We start from the raw sequence: 14,673 nt of genomic DNA on the forward strand, positions 1-14,673 counted from the left end.
TGTGATGTGGGTCCTCACTTATGTTGGATATCCCAGTAAATCGTGCAATCGCTGTTATAGCTCTAGCAAAGTAATCTGAGGCAGTTTCACTATCCTTTTGTTTAATGGTGAAAATCTTACTCCAATTTACCACTACTGGAAAACAGATGGCTAAGTGTTTGACAATTTGTTCTATATTCCGTTGATTAATCTCATCAGTCAAGGTGTCATCTTCCTCCAACAAACAATCTCCAATAAATTTTTGTATGTTAGTATTGGGAGGAAGACACGCCCTCAACACTACCCGCCAATCCTTACTGGTTGGTTCGTGAGCATTTCCTAAGTCTTTAACAAATTTCTGACATTTAGCTAACTCCTTTCTAGGGTCCGGGAATTCAGTCATAATGGAACGTAATTCTGATCTAGTCCAGGGACAATGCATTGTAACATTTCTTAACGGAACTACACCATCCTTATCCGGTTTCCCATTGGGAACTGATATTGTGCGGACCGGGAACACACCCTCTGGTACACTAACTTCAGGGGACGCTACAGGATTTACAGGCCCTAGATTTAGAACACTTTCACTCCTAGTGATCACGCTACTCTCACCTATCTCAGCCATTTTCTCATACTTGCGTTGAGCCTCTAGTACATTAACAGCATGGGCAATGGCCGAAATCACAGTGGGTTCATCTTCATTTTCAGATACACTTGATTGAAACTGATTTAAAACAGGGTACAACTTAGTAATTTTTCTATTTTCAGTTTTAACAACGGCTGTACTTACCTCTCCCGCCACAAAAGGTGGCGGGGGCGCGCTTGCGCTGAGTTCGCCATGCTTCTCAACGGTTACATCCGCCTTGCACGCGCTTTTCGCCACGCCTATTTCCGGTTTGCATTCGCTGCTCTGCCACGTGTTACCTTCCATTTGCCACAATTTTAAACAATCATTATGTCTATTTCTCTTTTTCGTTGACTTGATCAACCATATTTTATCTTTTACAGTATTCAGTACCTCTGCATTAAAACTCCCTATTGTTGGGAAAGGCCTATCACAAGCTTTGGTCATCCCGACCCACGTGTCACAATACACAGTTGCATATGCACCATATTTCTTACACATGAGAAACCTCGCTGAACCTATAGGGCCTTCCTTAGGCAGTACACTGACCATCTCTAGCGTATGCTTAGCACCCATGTTGAACAATATACCTTCTACCCGGAACACAGACACACCGCAATGCTCTGTTCCTTCCGGCCAAATGTGAAATACAGACACACCGCAATGCTCTGTTCTTTCCACCTAATAATTTCAACTCTGTTGCTATACTCACCGCTAGAGATCTATAATACTCGGTGAACGTATTTCCTTTAGCCGCGCTCACTCGCTTTTCTCGCCCCTGGCGAGGGTCCCTAATACAGAAATATCACTGTGGGCCCCAAGGGCTATCAGCTCCTCGATACCCTGGCTCAACCACAAAAATCTGCTGAGTTTATTATCGCTGGGAGCGCACAGTCGATACAATCAACCTGCCTTTCCAGTATAATTCCTCCTAGCTGCTTCACCAATTCGCACAAACGGTGCGACCGGATCGCACTGCCTACCAATACTAATTATTAGCAAACCTTGCGATCTATTGGTAGCGCTTTGCGAAAACCCAGTTTTCGCATTCGGTATATCTGCCCTGTATACCGTCCTTCAGTTGGGCAATCCGCCTCGTCAGACAGCAACTGAGCACCTCAACAATAAAACAGTGTATCTACGTTACAACATCACACACTATACACCTTTTCTGCGCAGAAAATCAAAAGTTCCCAACAATAGTAATAATGTCTCAGAGGCTTTCACAAGTAATTATACTATGCATGTATAATAACTATCAACACGATTGTTTAACCACGTGGCAAGTTTACCGGAAGTTCGCGTACGCACAGCAGGAAGTACACATACGCTAAACAATGCAATACAGTTAAAACGCACAATGACAGAAAAAAAAGAAACAGTTTTTTCTTTTGTCCCTAGGTTCTAGTTAGCGTGCCCTAGATAATGCAAAACGGACATTCGGTTTCGCAACACAGAGTAAAATTCAGGTTTTGAACACCGTGCGTTCTTACCCGTTTATGACGCGTCTCCACCCTTTGTTGAGGAACCGAAATCCGTTGGTCTTGCGTATCATCGGCAACGAAACCTCCAAAGCTCACGAGCCCCCAAATTGTTAATGTGCGTATCGTCGCTAACCAATAACGATTGTCGAACCTCGATTTGTGTTTCCAAAGCACAAAGGTTTATTCGCAATAAGTGGAAAAATATGCTCAAGCGAAGTAATAGTGAATACAGCCGTTACTTATCGCAGGCGCTCTGGATCCAGTGCAGTCATTCAATCCTGAAGTCTGGGGACAAGATGTCTGCCCTCTGGATCACAAGCTGCTGCTTATATACACAATCAAATACAGTAATACAATGAAGATGGTATAACTTGCATCTATTGGTCCGGGTCTCAGGAATGTCCAAGGGGTCGTCAATCATTGGCTGGTTCATCCTAAGGAATCCAAAGGAGGGGGTCATCTCTGCAGGGGGTATGCTCTGCTCTTCCCGCCTGGATTCCTTAGTCTTAAGTAGTTCATAATTCCCTATCATTCATAACTTGCGTATGCACTCTGCGATTCCCTCGCAGAGTGAACCAAACAGTAGGATATGTAATAAGGTTCATTATGATACCACTCATGATGTTATTCCTTTAACCCATTCCGTGTATTTCACTAATATGCATGTAACTCTGATATAACATATAAATACTACTATATTTCGACATAACTGACTATGTGTTGCAATTACCATTAATGTGTACTATTTTATAAGTATGCGTGTTTGTGCGAATGTATGGTAAAAGACCGATTACTGTTGTTGCCACGTGTAGTGGATGCGTACGCCCTTTCACGCCGTAGCGTGCCCTTGTACGTCATAGCGTACCGTACGCATCTTTTCAGACAAAGACAACCAAGTTTGCTAGACTTTAATTGAAATGACTTTATCCAATTTGCTGACTTCGACACCATCTACAAACTGATCTTAACAGCATTATGCGAAGTTGCGACCTGATCGCAAAGCAGGGAAAACCACACACTATTGGTGAAATACTCGTAAAACCAGCTGCGCTGAAGATGGCGAATATCATGCTGGGAAATGCTTTTGAAAATAAGTTGTCCCAAATTTCTCTTTCAAATGACACCAACAGCATCAGAATAGATGACATGAGCAATGACATCTTTGCTCAAATAGTTGCAGATCTGATTTCAAGCCCAGCAAAATTCAGCCTCCAACTCGACGAGACCACTGATGTTTCCAATCTAAGCCAGCTTGTTGTATTTGTACGCTATGTGAAAGATGAAATGATAAAGGAAGATTTTTTATTTTGTAAGCCTCTTACACAACAACTAAGGCAGCCAACGTGAAGTAACTTGTAGATTACTTCTTCAGAGACAATGAACTTTCGTGGGATATGGTTTCTGCAATTTGTTCGGACGGAGCTCCAGCCATGCTGGGACGAAAGTCTGGTTTTGGTGCACTGGTGGAAGTTGCTGCACCACACATCATTGTTACCCACTGTGTTCTGCACAGGCATGCGTTGGCAACGAAAACCTTGCCTCCAAAACTGGCAGAAGTATTAAAAATTGTAGGGGAATGTGTTAACTATGTGCGAAATAGTGCTCTGAAGCACCACATCTTCAAAGAGCTGTGTAATGAAATGGGCTCTGAATTCAAGGTACTTCAGTACCATTCTAACATTCGGTGGTTATCCCGGGGAAAGTTGCTGAATCGTGTTTTTGCCATGCGTGTGGAATTAGCCCTGTTTTTCTGAGAGCATCAACATTGTCATGCAGATTTCTTTGAAAAATTCTGAGTTCATTCTCATTTTGGCGTACATGGCCGATATCTTCGATGCTCTCAATAATCTCAATCAACAGATGCAGGGGGGTGGAGTCAACATCATTGAAGCGGAAGAAAACCTGAAGGCTTTTCAAAAAAGCTACCTTTATGGAAACGATGAACAGAGAATGATAATTTCGCAAACTTTCCTCTGCTGGACGACTGTGTAAGTAAGATCAAAGATGAGTTTGGAATCGGAGACATTTCTGTACCTGGAGAAATGAAGCAAGCAATTGCCATGCACTTAGATGAGCTCGCAAAGTCTCTCAACGGATACTTCCCCATCAGAGAGTTATATCCAGCATGGGTGAGACGGCCGTTCACGTTTAGTGTTGCGACAGCAGATGTCAATGATGAGTACCTCGACAAAATCATTGAACTTCAGCAGAGCCAGGTTCAACAGCAATTCTTCAGAACAACAACACTCTCAACGTTTTGGTGTCACCAAATCGTACCGTACCCTCTTATTGCTAAGAAAGCCCTTGAGATACTCATACCGTTTGTTACAACATATCATTGCGAGCAATCCTTTTCGAGGATGGTAGACATAAAAACGAAGTAAAGGAACAGACTTTGTTGCGAAAATGATATGAGAGTGGCACCTGCCAAGGTGAAGCCGCGCATTTCTGAACTTGTATCTAAAAGGCAACAGTCACATTGATTTGCAGTAAATATTTATTGAGTTATGTTTTTTGTGACATTCATGTTTTGCTCTTTGAACACAGTGATTTTATGTGCAACTGATGCATGGTCAATTTGTGCACTAATAAAATATATATCTCTATGTTTTAAATTTGAAGAAAAAAACCTTTTTATTTTTCCAACTATGAAGGTCTCAGTGAATGCACATATGAAACTTGCGGGGTTCAGTACTTCCAACAAGGTTAAGAACCACTGTCCTAACTAGTCACATCATGTGCCAGTTAGAGGGCCATGTCTTGGGAGCTCACGGCAGCAAAGTTCATGACACCTTGCATTAATGGTGAAGACTGGGGAGTCTGTTAGACTGCCAGTGCCAATCCTGACTGACGAACATGATTCCTAATTCGCCAGTTTGAAGTATGACATTCCACTTGTAATTCATCTCCCTATGAACTTTTAAGACAGCTGAGTGGGCATGTGGAGAGACAGGAAAATAATTAAAATCATCTTATAAAGTGCCTAAACATAGAAACATAGAATTTGATGGCAGATAAGAACCTCTTGGCCCATCCAGTCTGCCCATTTTTTATTAACCTATGATACCTTAAACCCTTTTTGATCCTTTATTCTTTATAAGAATATTCTTATGTCTATCCCAAGCATGTTTAAACTGCTCTACTGTATTAGCCTTGACCACCTCTGATGGGAGGTTATTCCACTTATTCACGACCCTTTCTGTGAAGTAGTTTTTCCTCAAATTTTCTCTGAACATACTTCTCTCCAGTTTCCGTGCATGTCCTCGTGTTCTAGTACTTCTCTTTCTTTGAAGAATGCTTCCCTCCTGTACATTGATCAAACCTTTGATATATTTGAAAGTTTCTGTTATGTCCCCCCTTTCCCTTCTCTGCTCCAAATTATACATATTAAGATCTTTGAGTCTTTCCGGGTAAGTTTTCTGTTGTAGGCAATGCACCATTTTAGTTGCCCTTCTTTGTGCAGTTTCTAATGTATTTATATCCTTCTGGAGATATGGCCTCCAGAATTGAACACAGTATTCTATACAGTGGCATTATTACTTCCTTCATTCTGCTACTGATTCCTCTCCCTATGCAACCAAGTATCTGACTTGCCTTCCTCATTGTTTTGTTACACTGCTTATCTGCCTATAAGTCACTTGAAATAGTGACTCCTGGATCCCTTTTCTCTTAAGCAGTTTCCATTATTATGCCATTAATACTATATTTACCCTCTTTAGAGACCTGCTGGCCCTTTTTTACTTTTACCTATCCCAGATAAACCTTGGACTCACTTATCTCCGGACTTTATCACTGTCCTTCCCCCATCCAAGGGATACAATGCCATATGGGTTGTAGTGGACCAATTTTCCAAGATGACCGCTATCTTTATCTGCCAAATTTTTCTTCTGCATATTTGTCCATTAAAATTTTTACTCATCAAGGAACTCAATTTGCTTCCAAATTTTGGCGAGCACTGTGTAAGAACATAAAACTAAATTTTTCTGCATCCTCAATCTAAGGGACAAACCTAAAGATTTAACCAAGACCTCGAAAACTACCTGTCAAAAAAAAGTCTGTCACGGGCACTAGGAGTCTTTGCCCAGGATATCACCAGATGATGTTCTTACCAGAGTAATATAGCTGGTACTATGGTCCTCTGGTAGCAGGGTGACAACGGAACAGGAGAATCAGCAGATGGTGAAAGAATGCTCAAGGAAAGTCTATGACTAGTAGCAACTGGTAATGACTAGATGTATGTACACGAGGAACCAGATGGACAAGAAAATGTGAGGAGAGTCAGTGGTCTGCGTACAGCAAGTTGTACCACTGCTATAGTGAGGAAGAATGTCCAGGAGTAGAGAGGAGGTAGTGAAAGTCAGTGGTCTGTGTATAGCAAGTTGTACCACTGTCTATAGTGAAGGAATGGATTCCAGGTGCAAGTAGGTAACGGGGAAGTCAGTGGTCTGCTTACAGCAAGTTGTACCACTGCTTATGTGAGAGGATACCTGAAACTGGTGCCAATGGGAAACAGGAGTCAGTGGTCTGCAATAGCAAGATGTACCACTGCTATATATATGTGAGGAGGGACACGAGGAGATGAATGTAATGCAGAGGATACACGGGGCACACGGAACTTGATCCCACGATGATATCCACAATACAATAATAACTGACAAGCGCTGCTTGAAGTATACAAAGTCACTATAGCGATCCAGGTAATAGGAAACAAAGTCAATAGTAACAATAGCTTCAGTAGATAGAAGACTTCGGAGATGAACACAACACAGTCCAGACGGATATGCAATACAATAGCAAAGTCAATGGAAAGTATGCATACCGCGGTTCAGGAGAGCAGGCTGTCAAGGAGACGTGCAGGGATACCTGAACGGCTGAACGTCGGCAGGAGGAGAGACCACTGGAGGTTTGAAGCGGTAATCAGGTTAGTGCAGCGCACGGAAGGTAACCGGTAATCCACGGAGCAATACTCAGGAAGCAGTAGTAAGTAAAACTGGAAACATGATGAACACGGGAGAGTTGAAGCTGTCTGGAATCCGGCAGAGTAGCGGAGGCAGCGGAGGGAAGGTACGCTGAACACAGGAGAGTAGAGGCGGTCTGGAATCCGGCAGCAGAAGCAGATAGGAATCAGTGGAGAGCTGACACGCTGAACACAGGAGAGTTGAGGCGGACAGGAATCCGGCAGTAGTAGCAGATAGGAATCAGCTGAGTGCAGGCACGATGAACACAGGAGAGTTGAAGTGGTCTGGAAACCACAAACGTAGTAGACAGGAATCAGCTGGAGCTGAATACACGAGGAAACACAGGAACACCTTCAGAGGCTCATGGGGAATGAGACTCCAAGATCAGGCAACCAGGTAATGATCACAGGTGGTTTAAATAGGGAGGGTTGCCTGATCATCCAATCAATTAAAAGCAACAGGTACTGAAGGTTTCATAAGGGCTGCACATGCACAGACCCTCAGGATGGTGGACGGCCACGGTTCATGAACACAGGAGAAATGACACTCACAGTCCGGTGAGTGACATAGGCACTCTCTTGTTTGTTTGATCTATCATCTGTGCAATTACTGTTAATATTATGTGTAGGGTCATTCCTTCAGTTCACTGATTCAGCTGGTTGCTAGGCAAATAGCTACAAGTTTCTTTCAGATATCGGTCTGGCAGATTCAGGTGTGCAATCACCTACCACACTCATGCAGCTAATCATCCTTCAGTTCTAATTGGTGCTATTTCCTTTATAAATTGACAGCATACCAATGCTGGTGATAGTTCTTGCTTGACCTAGTGGGTCTTGTATCCTGACCTGTTCTGCTATCAGTGTTTGACCCGGGTAGTTTATAGGAATTGCTGTCTTCTCCACTCCTGACTCTTGGCTTTGTTAAACTGATTTGCTCTCATATTTGCCCTGACCCCTGGCTCGTTTAAAGGATTCAGCTGCCTTCTCTGCTTCTGATCCTTGCCTGTCTAACTCTGAGTTATATCAAACATATTCTGGTTGCTCACCATTTGTTACCGTGAGCTGTCCACTCCATCAGGCATGTGCCAGACTACTCTATATTAACCCTTGCCTGCCTGGCTCAGAGTTATTCTAAAATACCCAGGTTGCTCATTACCTCCTACTATGGTCTCTCCTTTCCCCCAGGCAGGTGCTAGATCAAAATCAAAAACTGATACTACCCGTGTCTAAGTCCTGGGGACAATCAAGTACTGTGGAACGTAACAAGTTCCTCGGAAAGTGGGCTGCTAAAGGTGAATATCTCACAAAGTGGTTCTAGCAGTTGAGAAAATCATGCTACTCTGCCCTTAACAATACCTATAAATGTATATTTCAGTCAGGACTGCTGGATGGATCTTTTGCCTTGGGATGAATTCGCCCACAACAATCTTTATCATGAGGCTTCCTCTATATCACCTGTCTTCGCTGTATATGGGTGCCACCCCCCTCTACCTACTCTACCTGTGCTCCCTCACTCAGATGTCTTGGCAGTTGATCCACTTATTTCAAAATTCTCAGACATCTGGGTTTCCCTCAAGTTCAGCCTTCAAAGAGCTACAGCTCGTTACAAGAGATACAAGGCTTCAAAATTGTCTTCTGGAGATGGAGTATGGTTATCTTCTCAACATTTAAAACTGAAAGTCCCCAGAATTAAATTTTCTCCTTTATATATATTGGACCTTTAAAAAGTTTGCGAGCAGTCAAAGTGGCCTTCAGGTTGGAGTTAGCAGCATTTCTATGCATCCTTAATGTTTTCCATGAATCTCTGTTGAAGCCCTTTATAATTAATAATTTTTCTTTTTTCGTTTACCTCCTTCCCCCATTTCAATTCAACCCAGTGCTATAAACACGAGACTATGTGCACCTTGTGGGGGAGGTCTGCATTTTATTGTACAGACCTAATCTCCCTATGGAATCCAGCACTGTGTTGTCTATCCGGTGGTTGGTTTGGCATTATGGCAGGGGGACCCTATGTTTCTATAGTGCCAGCAGCCTAGGCTGGCAAAGCCTAGTACGGGTAGTAGTAAAATCGGGCGGACCCAATGATTTTTGTCCCCTCGACTTTGCTAGTACCAGCCTAGGCTCGCAGCACTAGTTTTGGTTAAACTGTTTGTGGTGGCTGGCAAGCTGGCTTTTGTTTACATTTTACATGTCGACCTTCTAACTGTGTAGACATTATGAACATGTAGAAATTCTGACTGTCGACCTTTTAACTGTGTCAACTTTAATTCTGTAGACATTTTGGTGGAGACATTTTCACTGGAAACATTTTGTTGGCTTTTCAAAAAAATCCCCTTCAATTCCTTGAATATTCAATTCTACTGCTTTTTTTTTATTCTTTTTTCTTTGAATTTCCTATGCACTTGTCCTTGTGCTAAACTGGGCAAATAATAGACCACTAAATGTTCTAAGATTTATAGTAATGTTTTCATCATCATCATTTATTTATATAGTGCCACTAATTCTGCAGCGCTGTACAGAGAACTCATTCACATCAGTCCCTGCCCCATTGGAACTTACAGTCTAAATTCCCTAATATAGACACACACTCAAACACAGACAGACAGAGAGGGACTAGGGTAAATTTTTGATAGCAGCCAATTAACCTAGCAGTATGTTTTTGGAGTCTGGGAAGAAACCGGAGCACCTGGAGGAAACCCACGCAAACACAGGAAGAACATACAAACTCCACACAGATAAGGGCATGGTCGGGAATTGAACTCATGACCCCAGCTCTGTGAGGCAGAAGTGCTAACCACTAGGCCACTGTGCTGCCACTGTGCTGTTTTACTTTTTTACTGTTTAACTGCCTAAGAATGTGATATGCTAATAAAGAAAAACAAAATGGGGCAATGCTACTTTACTATACTATGATGGCAGCCTAAATGGAGGCTTCACTGCGCATGTGCAAGCTCACAAACATGCTCAGAAGAACAGAGCTGCGGTTGGGGAATGACAGACTGCATTGCCAAGCCTTTCCAAAAATATTCCTGTGGGTCCTGGTGATATAGTGTTCTGCCCTGTATTAATCCACTATAATTAATGATCCATTAAATGGTGATATCCAAATATCATTTTTATATACAAACTAACAAGAAGTATTTATTTCTTTCTATAATGATTATTTGTGTTAGTGTAATAAGAAGTTTTATTTGTTGTTAGTATGAGTTAATAATACAGTTTGATTTATTCATTTCTCCTACATATACAGTATCAATTTTGTAGCTGCTGTGTACGGAAACCGCTTATCTGCAGACAGCAATGGAGACAGTGACACCTGCAGCTGGAAAGATAGAAAAAATATTTATGAAATTACTTGATACCATTAAAAGATGCATCACAGAATAATAGAAATAATATTGTTTTATTATGTGGATAATGGTACAAAGTATGACTATATCCACATATATAGTGCACAAATGTCACTAGCCGTGGCAGTACACCGCATCCTAGCGTGATCTAGCAGCCAGGGGCGTGCTCTAGTTTCTATGCTCTGCTATTATTCTTTGGGATTATCCTTGTGGCATAGATGTAGGAGGGTGTAGGGACATCCTCCAACTCCAGCGGGAGCTCTCATATGATTTAAACTGGTTCAATTATATTTTTATACATGCTTCCTGGTTATGTTATTACCTATGCTAGTTCTAGCTAGTAATTAATTAGCTGCCTCTTGAGGCTGATTGTCAGCCCTGTCCTCCTCTGTCCTGATTGGCTCTTAAAACTCTTTAATTATAGCGTTATGATCCAGTAATGCTGTCTGCTCCTGTTCCTATCTTTGATGTTGAAACCTGTGATTGATTACTGGTGTATGAACTTTGCCTGTTCCTGGATTCTGAACATGTGCTTCTGACCCTGATCTATTGTCTGTACCCGGATTCTGAACCTCTGTTAGTGACCCTGACCTATCGCCTGTCCCTGGATCCTGAACCTGTGCCTGTGACCTTGACCCTTCTGTCTGTACCTGACTCTCTGGTGCTCTGGCCTGCCACTACTCCGTGTGCTACCCCCTGTACCTGTGCGCTGCCTTGTTAGCATAAACTCATACTACTCTGAGCATAAGAACTGGGGGCATCAGAGTACCTGTGAGCATAACCAGTCTCTACGGGAAAGGCGGCTGCTAAAGGTGAAGACCTCTTCTACTTGTTCTATGAGTTTATGCCGCACTGGTGGCCATAACAACAAAAGAGCCAGAGTGCAAAATCTTCTTTGGTGATGCGTTGCTCCTTGATTTGCGACTAGGTTTAAAACAAAGCACATGATGTTTGCACTTGTGAGGAAGCAGAAATTTGCACCACCTGTTGGGAATAGTTGTGCGGTCATAGGGTATTCAATGCAATGTACTGTGTTTTGCAGATCACTGCAAAAAAGAGGTTTCAGTTTGGGAATCAAGATTATTCAAATGAGATAGAAAGACAGGAAGCATACATTTTTAGGGGTGATTGTTCTTTGGCAGAATGGTATACAGCCATTTTAACTTCACGAAAACTCCTGAATGTCCATAAAATCACTTGGATTTTGCACCAACCCTCAGCTAGGAGAGATTGGACCTCATTCTTTAATTTTAATGGGAACACACAAATGTGCTACATGTAATAAAGTCAGTCCCGGTGACAGTGCACTCTCATGATTAATTTAAGCCAAAATGAGACTAAGTGGAGTAATATTTCAGGAGAAAAATTAGAAATGTTAGACAATAAAAGATGTGGTTCTATAAAAGAAGTAGCAGATTGGACTTTGATGTGACATGTACACTTTAGCACAATGGACCTCTTCAGATTTTTCTTCCTACCCTAAACAATGACGCACTTTAAGTTTGCAGAGATGTATCCAGGGAGCGGAAAGTAGGCGTGCACCATGATGTGCGCAGGTCAGACCATCTAAGCACATCTATGCAAAACCAAGGATCAGTGTGCTTCAGAATGGGATCCATGGTTTTCAAAACACTCTTTGTTTTCTATGATTTCCAAAATACTTTATTAAAATTAACTTTAATTTTGTATCTGCTAAAGAAATATGAGAAGCTATGTTTAAGTTTACAATTCTGAAGAAAAATATATTATTATTATACTATGATTACATTATTAAACAATGATAATAAATGTTGACCGTGTCACGCTCATGTTATCTCCAGAGGCAGGGTGAGCGGGCATGGGCTGAAGTTTTATCTAGGATTCTTAATTCTCTAACTCCAATCCTGATTACAGTTGTTAATTTATTATCTAAAATCAAAATTTAAATCTAAAGTGGTAGTAGGTTGCAGTCTTATGGAGCAATTGCACAGCGTGACTTATTTTTCCTCTTACCCACAATTCAGGTGCACTTCTAGTTTGCAGAGGTGTATCCCAAGAGTTGAGAGTAAATATGCTCCTTCAAGTGCACTGGCAAACCGGAGGCCAAAGGGAAGATGTATCTGGGTATCAACACTTTGGTCAAACTGCCAACTAATTTTTTATGGTCCCTTAAAATAACGAAAATGAGAGTTTGACCGTATATGTAACCTTTGTAGCAATATACAGTGTTGAACTGAAGTATGCAGTGCCTACTCATAAATCCAGTATCAATGGTCTACTGTGAGCATGAAAATAATATTTTGTAGCAAATACCATATATTTGTCCATGTATCAATCTACAATAATCACTTATTTAGTAATGATACTGTGATACCAGAGCAGAGAGAGCAAAGTGCAGTAAAGTGACCTTCCTATGATATTACTGTATCAATTGAATCTGGCATGTGGTCCTCAGAGGATTTTATGGTAACTTCAAGTGTCAGAGTGTTAGCATCATAATATGGTTCATAACATATAACATATCTTAAGATTTGTGAACAGCAAAGGTGGAGCACCCTTTGAAAATGATTTACTGACCCCTGATTACAGACAGTATGCGATGCTTGGACTGTCATTAATGTGAAATGGAATTGATGATATCCTTCTATAAGGATCATTTACCAATCACGCGCACTTCACTTTCCTGTGCTTAACTTTGCAGGTTTGCGGATCTATCTGACAATGCATATGATAAAATGTTCTTCAAATAGACTTTATGACCACCCCCTTTAATCATGTAAACCTTTTCATTTTTCTCCTATAATGCTGCATGGTTTAGCCTCATCTGTGACTTATAGTAATCACAGGAGTGCAAGTACCAGTTAAGTTATATTACCACTTTATCGGTCATTGGTAAGATCTCACCTTGAGTAAATGTAACTCCCTGCAAATCACAGGTATATTGCTACATGCACTCACTCAGAGAATTCCATATTCCTGACTACCTCTGGAAAGTTCTTTGCAAATTGCATTGGCTATTTTAGAGTGGGCAAGCTGCAAACTACAGCTCTAGGCTGCTCACTAAAGCCGCCAACTGCTCTAGAAGCATGCAGAGACGGGTAGACACAGTAAAAAGTTGCAAAAGTCTGCGAAAAATGGGCTTTTTAGTGTCAAAATGCACTAGTAGACTTCAGGAGATTCTTTGGGGAAATGGGGAGGAGCCAAAAACAAACTGTTGGAAGGTAGTGGGTTGTAGCTGCTGGCTGTAAGTTATGCTGTATGACTGCTGCCTGGGGTAATGAGAGATCTTCCCACATAGAGCCACTGAATGATATTACTGAACTGTTGTCTTGAGGGATGTTTGCAGTCAAAGTATGTAAAAGCCAAATTTAAAATCCAGCCCATAATCACATTTGGAGAAACATGAAAAGACCTAACTTACCACTGCAAGTTTGTGGTTTATTTTGCTTTTCTATGTTGAAGTTATTAAAGTGTAACATGAGACATCAAGCTGTGTTTTTAAAATCTCTGACTGGAACTGTAATATTGCTATTGAGAGGTGTTATAGTGCTGTCTGAAGGAAGAGTTCCAGTGTTCCAGCCGAATCTGCTGCATTTTTTTGTGCAAGCTGATGCGGTGTGCAAGGGACATAGAGCGAAATCATTTGTCACAAGAGTTTGTCTATATTGCATCAGTTTAAGTCTATTGTGAAACTGCCTAAAATGGTTGCTGAGGAGAGAATTGCAAGTTGTTTATCTCTACAGTTGCTGGGAGATATCGATTACGGATTTCATATTGTACAAGTAAATAAGCTTCGTGTGTCCAGCTGAAACTTTGCTTTAACCTGTGGATAACAATTTAACCCCAATGGATCTCTCCAGGGCCGGACTGGGACTAAAAATCAGCCCTGGCATTTAAAGTACACAGGCCCATCTAGTTCCAGCAGCGGCACCAGAAAGGGCGTGAAGACATTGTGTTGTGGGTGTAGCCAACATGGGGCATTGATACATACATTATAATAAAACATTACATTTATCACGCTCTCCCAGCCACATCATGCCACCCCCCTTCCTCCCCGGCACATTATGACACCCCCAGCCCACTGTACTTATCTATGCTTCTGGTGCTGCTGTCATCCATCAGGGTGAGAACTTACTTAGAGTGAGCAGGGAAGCTCTTAGTTTCACAAGATTATCAAATCTTGTAAGACTTAAAGCTCCTCGGCTTGCTCTGCAGGTTGTGTTCTATATAGGGACTGGGAGCAGCTATCAGCTCCCTCCTTTTAACAGAGCTGGATTAATGCTCGGGGGGTCTGGGGTA

This window comes from Mixophyes fleayi, chromosome 8 (genome assembly GCF_038048845.1).
Source record: "Mixophyes fleayi isolate aMixFle1 chromosome 8, aMixFle1.hap1, whole genome shotgun sequence".
NCBI classification, from domain to species: domain Eukaryota; kingdom Metazoa; phylum Chordata; class Amphibia; order Anura; family Limnodynastidae; genus Mixophyes; species Mixophyes fleayi.